The sequence below is a fragment of the Lonchura striata genome, chromosome Z, assembly GCF_046129695.1.
Source record: "Lonchura striata isolate bLonStr1 chromosome Z, bLonStr1.mat, whole genome shotgun sequence".
Classification (NCBI taxonomy): Eukaryota; Metazoa; Chordata; class Aves; order Passeriformes; family Estrildidae; genus Lonchura; species Lonchura striata.
Genome location: NC_134642.1, coordinates 15,684,962 through 15,704,912, shown reverse-complemented (window position 1 = coordinate 15,704,912; position 19,951 = coordinate 15,684,962). Strand labels below are relative to the sequence as shown.

The 19,951-nt window shown below is 45.2% G+C and overlaps 1 protein-coding gene across 1 annotated transcript in view; it reads right to left on the bottom strand.

Annotated features, from left to right (window-relative positions):
- Positions 1 to 16,814, bottom strand: part of KANK1 (KN motif and ankyrin repeat domains 1) — a 126,804-nt gene extending 109,990 nt beyond the window's left edge. Inside the window, exon 1 of the mRNA XM_021531744.3 lies at positions 16,712 to 16,814. The gene's annotated coding sequence lies outside the window, so the exon portion shown is untranslated. The remainder of the gene's footprint in view (positions 1 to 16,711) is intronic.
- Positions 16,815 to 19,951: the final 3,137 nt, after the last annotated feature.

The following is a 19,951-nucleotide window of genomic DNA, read 5'->3' as shown; positions in this document are numbered from 1 at the left end:
TTGTTACTGATTAACATCTCCCTTTATGTCATTTCTGTGTCCCTCAGTACAACACTTCTCCCATCCATCAGGCATCCTGACACCATGCATTTCTTTCCATTTCACCCTCAGTTGTACCAGACAGACATTAACTTAATGAATTCATCATGTACCACCAATTTTCTTCTCCCTTCTACGGAGCACAAACCCCCCCTCCTTCAAGCTATACAGTGCTGCAGCACAAGCCATTCACATCCCCAAAGGCACTGCAGGCAGCAGAACAGGGTTTGCCACACCATATCTCCATGCCTTCCTTTCCTTCCATATGGAGTCAAGAAGAGGTGTCAGGTGCCTGAGAGATGCTGGCAGCTGAGCCACCATGCAATGCATCACCCATTTGTTTCTGGAGAGCAGGGCCTGGCCTTCCTGCCCAGAGAGGGTTCCACACATTTGGGATGGGGAAATACTTCAGGGTGACTGAGAAACATGGTACTTCAAATCATAAAGCAGGAAAAGAACGTGTAACTTATGTTTTGGGTATGTTTCACCCAAATACAATTTTTATAGAAAAAAAAATCCAGTCAGCTCCCAAATATTGAAGAGAATACATCCATCCTTCATAATGGGACTGCTGTCTCAAACAGTCATCTAGAGCTGTGCGCTCTCATGGACAAAAAGAATCACCACCCCTGTCCCCAACAAACTTCCTTGTAACAGCTGCTTAAGAGTGATGTTACCCAGCCACTACCTCATTGTCTTGCACCCTGACCTCCCCCCTCCCACCTTCTCCTCAGGCATCAACACAACCTTACTCAGCTTTATTTCCTCACAGAACACATTCTCTAGCTGAAGACCACCTTCATCTGTGCCTGCAGCTCATGCTTCTTCCACCAGCACTGGCACTTGCACAGACATGTACACATTTGTCCCAACAACAGCACCCTATCCGTGTAGGGAACAAAGGAATCCCAGGCACTGGATCTCACCCCTTCTCTCACAGCATGGCATTGCCAATAAAATATTTGCAAACACACGGACACACAAGCCAAGTCCTCCCAGGGGGTCTTACTTCACTGCATTTTTGCATGGCAAAATGAGCTCCCAGAAGCAATTCCCAGAAGCCCTTAGAGCAGTGCACAGGTGAAATCACATCTCCATAGTCACAAAGCCTGCAGTGCCACGTGACATGCAAACTGTCTTTCAGAAAGAGAGGCAGAAGGGGAGGCAAAGAGAGGAGTCACTGTCAACACTGGAAGTTTGTTCACTGCTTTCAGAATTATATCAGGAGGTGAGCTAAGAGACCTTTTGCCACCTGCATGCAACTTACTGGCACATCTGATCTAATTTCCATTTGTGATCTCTAACAGTTCATGCAAGCTGCTCTGTAAAATTAGCAGTGTCAACTCCAGTTTTATTTGGGTTATAGCCAAAAATCAGTCCTGTGCAAGGATCACTCCATCCCAATAAATATCAGACAATATTTACATATGCATCAAAGCTACAGTTTGGCAAAAAAGTTTATTCACCCAAGAGTGCTTTGATCCTCTGACAAATAATTTCCTGATTAAAGCTGAAACAATAAAAAGGACTTTGGACACTAACCAGCTGTCACACTTACGTTGTGAGCTGGCACTAAATCCCACAAAGCTTGGGAGGAAGGATTTAGGCGGTGGGAGGGGAGCAAACGGTCTATTTGCATTCACAGCATACAAGAAGTTCCTTCTGGAAAGGCAATTCCTTCTCTTGCTTTCTATCTGAAGCAAGCTAACAGAACAGGCACGGATCTATTAAAACTCATCAAAAGGAAAGGAAGCAACTGCAGGACACTCTAGCAGTACTGAAGTATTGCAAAACTTGTTGGATGTAATACAGCTGGGGGTGTTGTGTGTTAGGAGTTTTTTGTTTTGTTGTTTGTTTTGTTTTTTTTTTCCTTTGCTCTCCAAAGGATATTTAGAAACTGAAAAACTTCCAAATGCAATGACCCATTCAAAGCCTTTTGGCCTGAGCTGAGTGAGACAAAAACAAAAAATGAGCTGAGGTTTAGTACTATCTCCTTTTTTCCTACTAAAATGAAGCATTCACAGTTACTCATAACCATAAAAAAAAAAGTCCTGATGCTAGCAGACTTCTTTCAACATTCTTAATCAGATAATCTCTCAGTTATTAATATTTTCCCATGCTTCTACTGGCAAATAGAACATTTGGCAATTAAAAAGAAATGCAGCTTGGAAGGCTGCAGATTAGAAGCATATTTTGCTACATAGTTCTGGTATGAACTTTTTTCTTAATTAAGAAAAACCAACAAAACCCAAACATATTAATCCAAGGCGTTGAAAGAAACAGTCCACGAAACAAAATAACTTCATCCAAACTTCAGCCTCATTCTAACTGATGTGTTTTATTACCAGGCTTTGAGAAATTGGTTCTACAAGCTCATTAAATCAATAGGCCATAATACATAAAATAGAAAAAGGAGAGACTGACTAACCCTAGAGATGCTCTTGGTATGTTTATGTTCAGTAAGTTACTTTTACTAGTGATGTCATAAAACTGAACTCCTGAAATCTCTCCTTCTGACAGAGTTGTTACTTTTCTATTCTTTCTCATTAAAACAAGTTTTCTCGCAGGCAACTCTTAGATGGGCTGCTCGACATGCCACCTGCCTACTTCCAATGAGATCAGTATCTTCAAACTTTGCAGCACAAAGGGACCAATTTGATAAAACTCATGCCTGGCACTTTGAGCTGCCTAACACCAGATCCAGAGCTGACATTACTGCAAGGCTTTCACAGGGCTCTGTTGTGATGCAAATAAAGTACAATCCCCAGACACAAAAAAGTCATTAAACCGGAATTAGGAGTCATAAGTAACTGGCAAGCTGAAGGAAAAATCTGGGTTAAAAGGAACACCAAAGAAAGACCTAGAAAGAAAGTGGGAAACGGGTGTTTACAATTACCCTTCAGCAAACACAAGGAAACAGGTATGAGGTGCCCTGCAGCCAGCAGGCTGAGCGAGAGCTGTGCACCCACATCACCCTTCTCCCCCATAAGCTGGAGGGACTGTGCCACCCAGCCCTGCCCTGGGCTGAGCACGCTGACAGCATTTTAACTTCTGCTCGGCTCACCGGTCACACTGGCTGGCAGACAAGGCTAATGCCAGCAGCGAGCCAGCTCTGTGACAGACCTGGAGCCAAGGCCAGCAAAGCTCCCAGCACTCCCCAGCTGCTGACCAAACAGGGAATTGAGCAAACTGGGCAACAGCAAACACTCACATGCTATTAGGTCAGGAGTTAAAATATCTCAATGACCTGCAACTTCCATAGTGAACAAGGGCTGATAAATGCCAGAGTCTTAGGGAATACAAACTCATCTACAAAAAAAACCCACCCAGGCTCTGATGCAATTTCTGTCACTTCCAATAGACAGACATCAAGAAAAAAGTAAGGAGAATTTTCCTTCATTCTAAAGGAAAAAAAAAAAATCATTATGTAAAATGAAGTTTTCAAGAAGGGATCAAGGGAACGGATGGATCTAATGGAGACTTCGCAGAGATCAGAGAGAAGCTCAGTATAGCAAGAAAAATACTTCCCCTTTATTCATGGTAAGAAGCCATGAAGCTAGGAACTTCTTTGCCTGTAACTTCAACATCAGCATTAATCACCTCATCCATCAGCACCATCCAACTTGAGTCCTGACTGGGCCATGCAAGATAAATTGCAAATTCATACAGTACAACAGCCTTCTTTGCACAGCAGCAAAACATAATTCATGCAGGAATAGTCCCAGCACAGACTGGGGCTGTTCGTGACCCAAAATGTACTCAGTCCTGTAACAACTAGCTGTGAATTAACATGTTAACAGTGAAAGGAAATCAAGAGATCTGTTAAAAAAAATCATACACAAATCAGCCTAGAAGAGTGTTCACAGCTAAGAAAACACCAGATTGCTGCAGCAAGCAGGAAGAGCTTAAAAAAGCATGGGTCACAGCCCATGGCCAGAGGAGAAGGCACTGATGGGGCTAATCCACAGCCCCCACTACTGAGCTGCAAACAAGAGAACTCACTAAAGCAAGCATGGCACATTGATGCTGTGACCCCTAGCCACTATGTGGTTCATCCCAGGTTGTGTTCTGCTGAAAAGATGACAAAAATGCAAGTTTTCAGACACTCAGGGACAAGACAAGGTCATGACAACATTCCTTACCAGAAAAAGTTCTCTCTGCACACTGGCAATAAGTAGTATGTATACTTTTTATTAGCTACACAAACTTTCTTTGCAATGCTGAGCCTTGAACTTAGTACTAAGAATAGTCCAGTATATCTTCTCTTTTAATTTCCAAACTAGAACATTTTGTAAGACTGCAATAACCTAAAAAGTCATGGCAGTCACCCACTGCTGCTGTTTCACAGTGAGAGGCAGCTGAGACTTTTTTTCCCCCCTCCACTTCCAATCACAAGAAAAGGAATTGCACTACTGGCTCATTACTCCTGCAACAGCCTCATGAGACAAAGTTCAAAACTAGCAGAAATTTGATGACAGGCTGAAAATGTGAAGCAAAGGACAGTTTCTCATGAAAAAGTTATACTTGTCAGATTAGACAGCAGAGACTGAATTCTGTCAGAGACAGCTCTTTCACTTCTCCCTTTTATTTCTTCCATTTTCTTATTGGTGACCCCCCCTTTTCTGAATTGTCTTAGAGACTTTGAACAGAGCAAGCATTCAGGGTCAGGGTGAAAGAGGAGGAGCAGGCACAACTTGGTGGGTGCTGAACAAAGTGCACACTAGATAGAAAAGTTACAGGAAATAAAAGGAGTCCTGAGAGCGGAGACAGAGGAATAGCAAAAGCATGAGTACAGCCGAGATGCTTCACAGACATGTCTGGGCAAACGTTCAAGGCCACGAGGTAAAACAATCAGAAGCCAGGAGTTACATTATGCTGCTCTGTACTCCAGTAAAACCTACCCTGAACAGCTCCAGGGAGGGATCCACGGGCAATACCACAACTTCCACTCAGTGACTTACTCGGGGATGGGAGAAACCAGCTGTGTCAGACATCCAGGACTCCCCTAATCCATCTTAATCAATAAGCAGCTGGTAATCAACCTGAGTTAGGATGAGGCAATGGGCACAGATGGGCAATGAACTCACAAGCTTAGTCATGAGGGTGGCTGGCCAGCAGAGACATTAGTGCTGTGCACTGAACATGTTTAACCTCCAGTATCAAAACCAGTATTTCTAGCAGCGATATTTTCAGACTCTTCATATCTCTGCAATGAAGTCAGAAACCTTTAGGTAACTCACAAAATTATTCTCCAATTCTCCAAAACCAGCAGGAAGTTGATTTCAGGTTTTCTGAGAAGACTGTGCTGAAACCTGTATTGCCATGAGCTGCTTGGCTATCCTCCTCTGGGTATATGATGTTCTCTGTGTGGCAGGCTAAGCTGGCGGGCAGCAGTACCATTTCAAAGGTGTCTGACTTCAATTTGCCTCCATATGCAGGTGGAAACCACTTCAGCCATGGTCAGCCCCTTTCTCAGGGTAACATACTGCAGTTAAATCGGTACCTGAAAGCCACCATTGCTTTAATTAGATTCAGTCAAATCCAGGTCTTTGCAGTCTAGACATGGTTTAGCAAGTGCTTTTATGTGAGTAATTCATTGAGAAAGAGCACATGTTAAGTTCTATCTGGAGTTTACCTCAGTTTTGGCAAAAAATACCTGGATTTTCACAGGCCAAACACAGCTCAATCTAACTATTCAAGCATTGGTCCAACGGACGATTTTACTTGACAAAGGAAAGAAAATGTTCTTCCTTCGGCCGAATACTTTTCTAAAGTTTAGCCAGCCACAAAAGGCTTTTCTACTCACAGCAAGAGAAATAAACAGGACAATTTTGCAACAAAGCCCCATGAATCTTGGGGCAATACAGAATACAGACTCCATGCCTTACTCTGGCCCCTCCTGCAGCCTCTGTAATACTCTGGGTTTTAGACAAAGGTCCAGAGATTAATAGAAAGGAAAGAGGAAAAAGCACATATGGAGTAACTACTGCTTCTGACCTATGGGTACACAAACACTGGTCACACACTTATTTACAGCAACTTTATGCAGGAATGTCAGGGCAGCCTTGTGGCTTGACAACTTCTGCACTGAAATCAAAGTGATGAGATGCTCCAGCAAAGCCAGTTTGACTAAGCTTTAATACAGATACAAATGGCTTTTGGCTGACAGAAAATTATTAGTGCTCCTAGCTGTGTATAAATTCATTGTTGCTATTTTTTTATTTTCTCAAAGAATCTCTACTACTGCTTAGCAGTAGTAAGACATGGGAAACAGCCCACTGTTTCTGAAGACAGGATGTGCAGGATGTGCCTTACATACCCAGCTGGTTCTTCCACAGGGTAACACCAGTATCACAGACCAGACAGTCCTCCTTGCAATGAGACTCTCTCAGTACTGATGAAAGCCCAGCTGTAACCGGACATTGTGGTAAAGAATATCAGGCAGTTCAATTAACAGTTGTACTTGAATGCACCAGTATGCATAAAGCAACCCATAAATCGTGCCGTTTTCACTCAGAGTTGAAGACAATTGCTATTTTCTGAAAAATAGTAAGAGGACAATCCTGGCTCACTTTTGTGATGCAAATTAGCAAGTTGCTTGGAGGAAGAGTTGGGGAGGAAAAAAATCTTTAAACTGAAATTACAATGAAACTTCCTCTGCCACACAATAGTCACAGACACCAGCTCCAGTGATATCTCCTCCAGGACCCCAGCGTTCTCCTTCAGCCCTTGCACAGCCAAACCTCTGGCTCCTTACATCACTATCCTCACTGCTGCATCTGTCATCTCGCTCACTTTCAGTCACCAGAGAGACCTTGAAGCACCCAGAACAGCCACCAAGTGTGTCAAACAAGGGGACATAAACCGCTACTCTTCCATTGAGATGCAGCTACAAGGAAACTTTTACCAAGCAGGGACAGCCTCCAAAGCAAAACAACATCCCAAATGAAATTTGGCTCAGGAATGTGAGCTATGTGGGCAGGGGGGCTCTGATGGATATAAAGGGAGGACAGGAGCAGGCAGGCTGCTTTCACAACAGTGGTTTCCAAGCCAGAGCAGAGGACCAGCTTAGCTGCCTCGCTCATCCCACTGTGTGCACGCAGAGCTCGGGAATGTGAGCAATGCGAACTGGGGGCCAGGGGGCTTTGCTGCCCGGGAGAGAGGGATGGGAGGGGCTACCAGGGGAACAACAAGAAGACCAAGAGGCAGCCGGGGTTGCCGAGGGCTCCTTTTAAAGGGGGCAGTCTGTGGAGGGGTCAAAAGGCTCAACTACGGGCTGCAAACCAGCAAAGGTCCCTTCCTGTCCCAATCACCCTGTGCTTGTGGAAACAAAACTACAAATGTCGATTTGCAATAAAACTGTCATTAATCTCTACCAGCTAATACAAACTGCAGGGCCTCCTGTATTTTGGCTAGTTGGTGGCGTGAAAAATATACCAGCATTAAGACTAATAAATCCATGCACTTAACACTTCCTGAGCCAGAGATTTAATATTCAGCTGTACATGCACAAACTCTGCCCCAGGCCAACAAAAGATGGAATTGCTACAGATAACAACCCTGAAACCCTCTGAAGTCTGCTTCAGCCAAAACCAACAACCCCTTACAATATGAACAATATTCTGTCAACTGCTTATTTATAAGATCCTTGAAGAACTCAATTTCATTTCAACCACATTTTCTTGATCCCCTCATCCCAGTCCAACCACTCAGTGACAGAGCTCTGCCTCTCTGTCTGGAGCCTCCCAGGAGGTGCACCTCCCACCGGAATGAGCACCGACTGCATCTCCTTAGCACGCCTACCCCGCATAACTCGTGACAGCCGTGATGTGTGCACAGATACAAAGAGGGGTTTGTTTTCCTTAAATTTCCTCAGTGAGAACTCTCCCGCCAGCCACTAGTATTTTCGTTTATGTGATCCTGCAACACTGCTTAAAAACACCACAGTGGGCACAAGCAGCAGTCGTGATGGGATGAGAAACTGCAAGATAAACACAAAGGAGACAAAGGCTCAGCGCTAAATCACAGATGGGATCAGGATCGAGGCAACTTCCACGACACACATCAGAACCCTTGTCTACTCAAAAACCCCCACGCGTGAAGCAGCCTATAACACCACAAGAACAAACTAAGAAGCATTCATCAAGTTTGTCAACCCACTTAAACGATGCTGACAAGATACATAAACTGCAGCTATTCATGTCTGCATCATTTCCAGCACCTCTTTGTTTCAGAAAGAATTCACCTTGGTCTTGCAGGTGATTATAGCTCATCTTCGAATGTTACTGACTTGTCATGCACAGAAAACTGCCTGAGCAGGCTGCTGGTAAAATGTAAGTTGAGAAAATGGCCAGTGGTGCCAGAGTAAGATTAGCATTCATCTAAGGAAAGAAAACCCTTCAGGAGCTTATCATCAGGAAAAAAAAAAAAAAAAAAAAAAAAAAGCAGAAACCTGAAAGCTTAAGAACAAGTTCAGCCCCAGGTATCAGGAAGGAATGGAACTTAAGCTAAAAATCTCTTCTTGTATTGCATTTTCTGAGTCTTAAGATTAATCTGGGAAAAATACTATTGTTTTAAAAGTTAAGTTATTGATTGAAAATTCTGAAGTGTGGTTTAAAAAAAAAAAAAACACCATAGAAAGCTTAGTTCTAATCACATTCCAAACTGAACACCTGAAAACAGCCAGATGACTTTCAGTGCCTTAAAAAATGGAAGAAAAAAACCCCCAAACCTGTCCCCCCCTGCTCAGGAACTCTAGCTTTTTGCAGTTTGGCTTGGATTTTTTTCCCCCCTCTCTCTTTTTTGGTTTAGTTGTGCAAAATGAGGTATTATGAACAGAGTTTAGAGCAACTTCAACACTTACATTTCTAGTCTATTCCACAACTACTATTTCTATTAAGTTCATTGATTTTCATTCAGCAAGCCTGAATTTTCTGTTGAAAGCAAGCAATTTTCTCTTGCTAGACTCTACAAGGCAAAGTGCTACTGCCAGACAGGTGAAAAATACAGAGCAGCAAGAGAAGGGCTCTGAAAATCACAGGAGGCTATAGAAATTGTGCTTTAATATATCTGTAAAGTCCCACCTTGGTTAAGCTGCATGATACTCTGTAACATCCAGATCAAGTTTTGACAACTATTTAACTATTTAACTGGTTAAATAGCTGTGGTCCTCTGCTTTGTTAGGATTTCTCCATCCATCCTGCACCCATCTTTTACTTCTGCTCTCTTGTGCACTTACAACACACAGGACAAAAAAGCTAAGCCTGGCCTGCCAAATTACTTCTCTTTCCTGTCCCTGTTTGCCCCAGAAACCCAATTACAAAGTTAACTCATGCTAATGGAGCCTGAAGGGATGTGCACTCACACTCAGCTACATGACAGATCACAATGAATGAACAGTCTGATTTTCACCCTGGTTTAGTATCTGAAATGTAAACAATGCACACTGAAGTTATCTATTGCAGAATGGCAGGTACATGTGGGTGTATCTGTGGCTAATGGGAGTGAAAAGTCAGATTCCAGCAAATGAATCATAATCCACTAAAGCACTCTCCTTTAAAAACAAAACAAACAGGTCCCCCAGAGTAGGATTCACCTCTGATAGAAACACCAGTTTCTACTCTGAAGATATATTCAGCTAAAGTAAACATCTTTTCTTAGCAGGTATTTTGCTGTGTCTATTGAGGTAGATACACCCTGGCAGGGAGAAGCGCTCTAGTGCAGCCCTCCAAAACCTGAACTGCAGTGGGAAGTAGATTATATCTTAATGTATTAGACTACTAACACTGCAAAGGAATACTGATGAATTTAAACAACATGTCTACTAAGAGGTGGGTCAATAACAAAGCACTGGTCAGAAAATACCAACAACCTTAAATTGCATTTGCCATACTGCAAAACTGAGAAGACCTATCAACTCTTTCATTCTGATTTCTCTTCTATTGGAAGTCTGGAAATTGGGAATAAAATTCTGCAATATTGTTTCATTTAATAACTGTGCATGAGTCAAGTGCCCCTGCTTTTGTCATACTATCAGTAGTTTGACCGTCCTTTGTTACTTTTCATATTCTAATTTTAAAACACTCAGAAGTGTCTACATAAATAGGGAGAAAGGTTCCCTAGTCTGAATCTAAATATTACTTTCCCCAATCACTACACTTCGCAAATCTGTCTGGAGAAATACTGAAGAGCCACATAAAAGAGGCACACACACTCATGTATCTTTCTTTCACTACTGAAGCTAGATTAATTCGGTATAACTCTCAGAGATCCTTTGCGTCTCGATATGCTGAGACAGAGATTAAAAAAGCATCATTCGCTGAGAGTTCACTATTGTCTGAGGTCCTTGGGGGCGTTTTGACACAGCTGTTCCAAAACAGCTCAAGAATAAGCACCATCCTTTTCTCATTTAACAGGTCATGAAATGAATGAAAACACTGATGGAAGCCCCACATTGCACAGCCATGTTTATGCACCTAAACAAACACATTCAACTTCTCGACATTGTCTCACTTCAGGGAAGACTTCCAGCCGTTAACTGGGAAAATAGTTGTGGTTAAAAAAGAAAAAAAAAAAAAAAAAAAAGGGGAAAAAAAAGAAAGATCAGAATATCTCGGGGGAGAGAAATTAGTTTAAACAGATAATTAGTTTAGTTTTAAACTAAACTCTTAATCTTTGAGACTAACAGGTTGCAGGCTGATAGCATGATGAGTAGAAAATGCAAGGTGAGGAACTCTCCCAGTCCCACCCACAAAGCAGGGCTTTGATGATCAGTGCTTCTGATCATCATCTGCCAAAAAGGTTCTAATGTACCACATCACATGAAAATCCACATCACATGGATTTCCAATTCACAGGCTCGGGAGGCAATCACAGTACCGTGATTTCACGCCTATTAATTTCTGACACATCCCCATACTACCGCTGAGGCTTCCCACCCTCTCATACTATGTTGGCACAGCCCATGGGACACTGCACACATCAAATATCCAGGGGTGAGAGGAGGGAGGCAGGGAGGTATTCCAGCACATCTGTTTCCAGCCAGATCAGTGTTCCAATCTGTTTTGTCCCACAGCCACATTAGTAATAGCACCAACAGAAAGAAAGTGGCAGCAAAATAGCTGCCACAAGAGCTTGCTGCTTTCAGCAGACACAGGTTTTCTGCCTACCTGCAGCCCCTGTAGGCTTCCCTGTGGCACAGGCAGAGTCAAAAGGAAAGAGCCAGGAAGTGTGGAGACTGGCATGGGTGCTGGATAAAACAGAAACATTTCTGGTGCCAGTCAGCAATTCATGGTGCAAAATTATCTGAGTCAATCTGGGCAGCATCCTCCCCCTTAATAATGACACTGCAGAATTAGGAAGAGATCAGAAACACTTTTAAATTGTGGAAAGAGACTTCTTCAAAAAGAAGTTGTTCAATCTTTAACAGACCAAACTACATTATTTGGAAGGGGCTGGCGGATTATGTAAAATAATAGATGGTGCATAAAATCTAAATCAGTGCTTGTCCTTATGTCAAGAAGTGTTGATCAAGCCATACAATTAGGAGGCTGAAATGCGTGCACACATGCTACAGAATCCATTGTCAGTACACAGCAGCCATAAGGGCTATCATGTCAGTGAGACCAAGAGAAGGACTGATCATTTGTGTGGGTAGTAGCCTGTCTGGAGCTAAACTTGGGAATACTACTTGAAATAGTAAAAAAGTAGGAAAAAAAGTCCAGCGACTTGGAGTTTAAAAGTCAATGTTAACTAATTACAGACTCATACAAGACATGCAGGATTGATTAGCCCTCATCAGTTTCAGATGTATAGGTACCTCACATTTGATAAAAACCTCTGGTATAGAACCTCTCAACCCAAAGCAGCCTTACTAAGGCTAGTGCCTTGTCCAATAACTAACATTTTGCCTGTCTGCATCTTCTTGGAAACCTCAGCAGCAGTTTAACCTGCTCCTGCCAGGGCACCACTGTTTCCTGCAAATGCACTGGACTCTCTGCACTCAGATGATGGCAGACCAGTAAGGAAAAACAATGTCCTTGGGATGAGGAAAGGGTACCTTTAGATAATGAAGAACTCAACAGTAAATCCTTCTAGATTTCCACAATGAGCAGCTTAGGGCATCTGCAGGCAGGAAGGACATCCTCAACTTCAGAGCACTAGCATATGAAGAAATAGGCTTAATACATCACCAGGCCAGTGCAGAAACCCAGTGAGGTACCCCCACTGCCCTTCTGGACACCAACCACCCCCAAACACCACAAAAAGCTGTCTGTAGCTCACAGGATACACGGCTGCAGAGAAGATGGAAAAACAGACATATTATGCATGCAGGAGACTTCCCCCACTGACACTTCTTTGTCTTGAGCTCTGTGTGTCACACAGTTATCACAGTGCTCCAGGATGGCACAGAATCTGTCTGTGTGAGGAATGGGACACAGGCACTATCCCTGAGCCCCAAAGCAGGCTGGGACACCCCCAGTGCCCAACATCCCCATCCTTCACCAGAACATTTTCTGGAGATGCCTTGTTTTAGGGAAAGGTAGTTACAACCTCCAACCCGACAGGGCAGATATCTGGGTCTACTTTTGGCTCCTGTGTGCAACAGGGAGCCCATACATCAGAAAAGCATGTGAACAGCAGTCTGGCTTTTGAAAAGACCCGACTCAGTTTGACAATGCTTATCCACAATTAAGTTCCAACTGATCTTGTCCAACTCCTCTGTCTTCAGTCTACTCACATCTCTAAAGAATTAAAGGGACATTCAAAACATGCATTCATGACTCATGTTTAATTGCCAGCTATACTTCCTCAGTACAGCTCTAATTAGAAATCAGAAACACATTTTTGAGCTCAGAAAAACACAAAAAATTGACACTAACTGACAAGGGAAACCTGTGGGAGCGCTTTAAGTCCAACTGGATGTCGCCTTCTAAGTTATGCTTTAGCCAGACTAGTCATTTGGCTTAATACAGGGTTAAGAGCCCAGAGTCTGCAGCAGCCCAAAAGAGAGATCAGATGCTCTTGCCACCCCTCCTAAATGACAGATTTTTCTTCATTACTATCAAAGCTCAGAAAGTATTTCCCATATTCACCACAGCACATTACAAGTTATATCCTTTTTTTGCCTCATGAACAAGTACACCGTTAATGGTGATAAAATGACTATCACCACACACATCTTTCTGCTTTCTGGAGTTTGCCAGGGAACCTTTGGTGAAGTACAAATATAAACATGGCCTGAATCACTATTAAGATTTAACCACAAATCTCAACACTAGTATCATGACTGCAGATAGTTTTCCAAAGTAAAATACATGGGCACAATTCAGAGTTAGAGAACATGCTAGATGGACCTTACAAGTATAATTCACAATACAACACTGGTAGGAAACCATATAAACTGAAAAAAAAAAAATCAATTATGCCAATTGCTCATTCCTTAAATGTATTTATTTCTCTTCAGGTATCAGTCTTTTGATAGCTGGAACACTAATATAACTTGCATGTTATTTCCTCTCAATATATAGCCTCTATAATGGGAGTGAGAGACCACTGTGGAGTGTTAGAGCTGACAAGCCTAAGTAGCTTCCCTTGAGATACCTAAATGCCTTTTTACAGCACTGCCAATTATTCAACCATGCAAGCAGATACTATTAAGATACTTAAAATCAATCATTTCCCACTAGACTCAAACACATTATAAACCTCACCATAAATCTCAATCTCTAGTCAAGATGAACTTATTTAATAATGTTCATAAATTTTTTTGTTTCATAAAGGCTTGTGAAATATGGCTATATAAAATATTTATAAAAATACAATGTTATTTTTAGATATGCTTAAATAGTTTAAACAAAAGCCTTCTCAAATTCTGTCAACAGTTACAGCTGGCATTTCAAGTTATCTGTAAACTACATTTACTGCATCTTTAAAAACTTAGGTGGAATCATAGTTTTTGGAAGTAGTTCACTGCTACTTCTTGTTGCAATTCCACATGAACTCCTCCTCATCATTACAACATGAAAACCTAGTCATCAGCTTAACACATGTCATCTTGACACAACCCACAGAAATTTTAGATAAAATTCATACTTGTGCACATGCATATACACAATCTTTCAAGGCACTTTCCAAGTACTATGCTTCTTCCCTTTCTAAAGTGCAGAGGAGAATCTGGGTGGATAAACAGTACAAGCAATGATGCCTGAAACACCTCCTTTGGCCCATCAGCCAATTCCATTAACATAAACTGCAGCTAATCATGCCTACATCATTTCCAGCACCTCTTTGTTTCAGAAAGAATTCACCTTAGCTTAGAATTCCATTAGCTAAATGACAGGGGAAAAAACTCTTCATCTCCATGACCTACTACTGCAACAGGTGCTGACACCACAAGAAAATCTGCAATTCTCCTCAGTTAACAGCCAATGTTTTAGCAACTAAAAGCACAATCAGATGCCCATTCCCAACAGCTCTTCACAGCAGCTCTGCAAAATTTGCAAAACTGACTCTTCATTTGGACGTTTTCATTTCACTTTCATCATCTATTATTTAGACATGCAGTGCACTGCAGAAATTGAGACAAGCTGTACCAGAAGCTTACAAACCTGAGAAAACTGCTTGAGTGAGAAAAGTCAAACAGATACTGAGGGGGAGCTACTGGATCAGCTCATCTCAAACTGAAGTTATTTGTGCTACAAGAAATACTTCCATAGCAGGGTCTCCCAAGGAGGTGGGATTTTTAAAGACACACTGAACTGACACCTAAAACCAGTTCACATTCAGTGTTCAATCAAGGTTTTCTCCAGTGCAATTCTGGAGTAAAGCCCAATCTTAAAAGAAAGCAGGTGTGCACAAATTTAAAAATTAAGACACTAGGACTCCCATATGGGCTGGAATGCTACAGAAGTTGTCACTAAAATACTTTACAATATAAATTTCCTTCTAGCTAGATTGCTAGCAATAAAAAGAGACAAACCACACTGTGATATCAGACAAATGAAACAGAGTCAAATGTAACACCAAATTCCATTAAACACATGGTTAGCAAAGCTACAGATTTTGAAGCACACAAGAGCCTGTATCCACCTATCCTTCAGCCCAAGTTGCACTCTGCCACAACCTGGGGTTGTGCCACTGCCTCTGGTGCTACTGTGACCCACACTCAGCACTGTGTGGAATGCAACACGTTTCCACACCCCATCACCCCACACCAGAGCTGCAACCTCTCTCATTCAAAACCAACAGAGGAAGGACACGGGCTGTCCCATCATATGACAATATCCGGGCTGTCCCATCATATGACAATATCACATTGAGGCAGTTTTGGGGTGGAATCCTATTTCACCTAGTCACTAATACATGGCAGCTGTTCTCAGCCAGAAGAAAGACAAGACTTCAAAGATATTGCTTGCAGCACGGATTGGCTGGGATTGCAGCCCTACTCCTGTCAGGCAGCCCCACTGCGCCCCACTGGCACCCACTCCCTTTGGAAAACTGACTCTGGACTTGAAGACCCAATCAGCACTTCTAAGGACCTGACAAACCACCTGAACAAAAATGTCAGGGCTTTTTCAGCACATCATGAACACTATCTAAATTAGTTTGGCCTTTCTAAAATCCACACATAAACCCGACCAGCATCCTCTCAGTTTTCCCATATTTTCCTTCCTTCTCAACAGACACCCAAACAACCTTTAATAAGTCACTCTGACAGAAGGGGTGAAAAAAAAGGGTAAGATACAGCCGATATGTTTAATCAGCAATTGTCATGGTATCTTTTATGGTTTGCCAAGATACAAGGTAGTCAACTATGCTACTAATATGCCAAACAGACTTAGCTGCTACTTAAATGCTTGAGAGCTTCGATTTAACAAAAAGCACACTATGCCTGACCTTACCATGAGTACAAGAAAAGTTAAACTCAGCTTGGTCTTACGTGTAACTCGGGGACAAAGCAGTCACAAGAAAGTCACTATCATTACTGAGGCTTGTAATTATATCTCAATCAGTTTTTACATGTAAATGTGTATCAAGCTATTGGGTCTCAAAACGTTGTTTCAGAAAAATTAAGACTGTTTTCAAACACTTCAGGATGTCTTTAAGAGTTAGAGTTGGCTTTTTTCTTATTTCGTGAAGAGCAGCCAAAGTTAAGATATTTTCATGTACTGAGCATCAAAGCCGAAGACCTTCCCCTTTTCCCATCCCCCTACACCAAAAAAATTCTCTTCTCTTTTGAAGTGCCGGCTCACAAGTTAGTGACGGTCCATTTAAACAAAGCACCGGTGAACGCTGCTCTCACAAGTGACCCATTCCACCCCCTCCTCTCCCCAGCTCAGGTATTCCCACCGCACCTGGAGCGCTTCCCTCGGGGCCGGGGCAGCCGCTCGGCTCCGGGAGCGGGCGGGACGCGGGGCACGGACCACGCGCGTCCGCACCTCGCCTGGCATAATCAAACATTTTCACTCCAGCGGGGGAGGGCGATCAACAACTCTTCGCGACACGCTCAGAGACCAGTACCCGGGACCGCGGTCTCCCTGCCAGCGGGGCAGCGCCGTGCCCGCCCGTCCGCTCCGACAGAGCCGGGAGCTCCCGGGGCCGGAGCACCGGCGCTGCTCCGCTGCCCCTCGCCCGAGCCACGGCCAGCCCATCCCAATCGCACCCCGCTCACCTGCGGGCTCCGCGTCCCGGCGAGGAGGTCGGGAGGGGCCCCAGTGACCCCGCAAAACTTCAGCGCCCCTGCCCGGCTCCCTCCCGCCGCCGCGCCGCGACTCCGCGCCGCGCTCCGGCCCCGCTTTGTACCGCCGGCGGCCGCACTGCGGCTGCGCGCTGCCCAAAAACAGCGCGGCGCTCCGGCCGCCCTCCCGCCCGGGCCGCGGCTGTCTGCCCCCCATCGTCCCCCGGGACAGCCCCTCTGCCCCCCATCGTCCCCCGGGACAGCCCCTCTGCCCCCCGAGCATCCCCCGGGACAGCCCCTCTGCCCCCCATCGTCCCCCGGGACAGCCCCTCTGCCCCCCGAGCATCCCCCGGGACAGCCCCTCTGCCCCCCATCGTCCCCCGGGACAGCCCCTCTGCCCCCGTGCATCCCCCGGGACAGCCCCTCTGCCCCCCGAGCATCCCCCGGGACAGCCCCTCTGCCCCCCATCGTCCCCCGGGACAGCCCCTCTGCCCCCCGAGCATCCCCCGGGACAGCCCCTCTGCCCCCCGAGCATCCCCCGGCACAGCCCCTCTGCCCCCGAGCATCCCCCGGCACAGCCCCTCTGCCCCCCATCATCCCCCGGGACAGCCCCTCTGCCCCCCATCGTCCCCCGGGACAGCCCCTCTGCCCCCCGAGCATCCCCCGGCACAGCCCCTCTGCCCCCCGAGCATCCCCCGGCACAGCCCCTCTGCCCCCCATCATCCCCCGGGACAGCCCCTCTGCCCCCCATCGTCCCCCGGGACAGCCCCTCTGCCCCCGAGCATCCCCCGGGACAGCCCCTCTGCCCCCCATCATCCCCCGGAACAGCCCCTCTGCCCCCGAGCATCCCCCGGCACAGCCCCTCTGCCCCCGTGCATCCCCCGGCACAGCCCCTCTGCCCCCCGAGCATCCCCCGGCACAGCCCCTCTGCCCCCGAGCATCCCCCGGCACAGCCCCTCTGCCCCCGTGCATCCCCCGGAACAGCCCCTCTGCCCCCCATCATCCCCAGGGCAGTCCCTCTGCCCCCCATCGTCCCCCGGGACAGCCCCTCTGCCCCCCGAGCATCCCCCGGGACAGCCCATCTGTCCCCCGAGCATCCCCCGGGACAGCCCCTCTGCCCCCCATCGTCCCCCGGGACAGCCCCTCTGCCCCCCGAACATCCCCCGGGACAGCCCCTCTGCCCCCGTGCATCCTCCGGGACAGCCCCTCTGCCCCCCGAGCATCCCCCGGCACAGCCCCTCTGCCCCCCATCATCCCCCGGGACAGCCCCTCTGCCCCCCATCATCCCCCGGGACAGCCCCTCTGCCCCCGAGCATCCCCCGGCACAGCCCCTCTGCCCCCCATCATCCCCCGGGACAGCCCCTCTGCCCCCGAGCATCCCCCGGGACAGCTCCTCTGCCCCCCGAGCATCCTCCAGAACATCACCCAGGGATGCGGGAGCTCCTCGTCAGGTAGGTTTACCGTCGGGGCTGCGCCTGGAAATCTTGGGAAAAAATCACCCTTGGGAAAATCTGCCGGAGGCTAACCCAAGTGGAGTCCGTGATGTGTGCAGGCTGCAGGGAGTGGTTGGAAGCCCAGAAAGAATGTTGGCCCTAGCAGTTCCAGTTAGTGGGGTCAGTTCCGATACCTGTCCAAGGCTGGTGCAGTCTAATGCCGAGGGATTGGGATTCCCCAGTGGAGGCTCTCGCGTGAAGCCCTTTTTTCATGTTGGAGCCCCGGCAGAATGCGTCCTCCGGCTGCACTGGGTAGGATGGAGTTCTCGGCAGGGCTTTCAGCGACCACAATTGGCATCAGCTCCCTCTGCATTGTTTTGTGAACCTCAGCTTAGAAACAAATTTTAAGACTTGTGCCTTGATTGTTACTGGTCAGAACAGGCCATCACTAAAGCCTTTTCAGCTGGGAAAGGATGCAGTAGTCCCGTTTTTTGGTTTTTTTTGTGTGCCTTGAATTTTTTCGCTTAAGGGTTTGAATATTCGGAACGGTTGATGGGTGTTTTCCTTCACTCCTCCCACTCTTATCTCAAGCGCTATCTCCATTGCCCCAGGGCTCCAGTGTCTCCCGGAGCAAATGATTTTGTGATGGTGCCAGGGTTTCACAGGATAGTCCCTACAAATAAAAATCAGAATCCACAGACTAGGAGTAAGTAAGATGCAGGAGACTCAGCAAAGTCAGGAATGTCCAGAAAACAATACCTGGTTTTCTTTTCCAGCTCTGGATATTGGACCCTGCAAGGTGATAATTGTGAGTTACTTCACAGAGCAAAAGGACACAGCTGTGGTGCAATACTCCTTGCTTTTTCTGGTTTTACATGTAGTGCGCTATCAAATACTAGTATCTTCTGATTCCTTCTCATTTCCTTCTTTCTGTGTAATTCCTCTGCTTTTCTTCTGCCTTTCCCTGGTTAATTCTCCCGAAGCTCTGAATATTCCCAGATTTTTTTTTTTTTTCAGACATGATACCTGAAGTTCATGAATGGAAACCACCAACGTTTCTCTCAATGAATATTGATTCCAGAATAGACCAAGGAGAATATTAAGGAAATTTGAAAATCTCTGGTTGTTTGGGGTTTTTTTGGGGTTTTTTTTTTGGTTTTTTGTTTTGTTTTTTTGTTTGTTTTTTCCCTATGGACCACACTCAACTAATGGTAGGCAAAAAAGGTTAGGGTTTTCTCATTCTATAAAAAGCTAATAGGCTCAGTGACATTTCCATCTATATAATTTCCAGTATTTCTTCTGAAATTTCTGAAGCCATTAAAACACTTTAGCTATTAAATCACATCTAGTATTTTTCTAAGTAAAGCTGCTATGACGTTGATGTAAACAACTTCTCAAACCACAGAGCTTTTATTCTTTTAAAAAAGGATTTTTGTACATTTTAATTCAAGCTCTCATATTTTTGGAAATATTGGCAGTCCAAATTTGCAAACAGGCCCTGCAGCTCTTTAAGATGCTAATAGTTATTAATCCTGACTGCTAACTTCCCATCCAGAGGCTGTTTTTTAATGGCTGAATTACCAACTCTTAAAAAAAGGGGTTGCTGATGAAAGAAGTAGTCGAGATAACAGTAAGCACCACTTACCATTTTTTATATTAACAACAAAAAAGAAAGTATATTCAGACTAGCAAATAACTCCTTACTATCAGTTTATTCATCTGATTAGTTGGGTCAGGACCATGTTGTACCAGAAACTGTACAAACAGAATGAAAGCACTCAGACTACGGCAGTGTACAGAG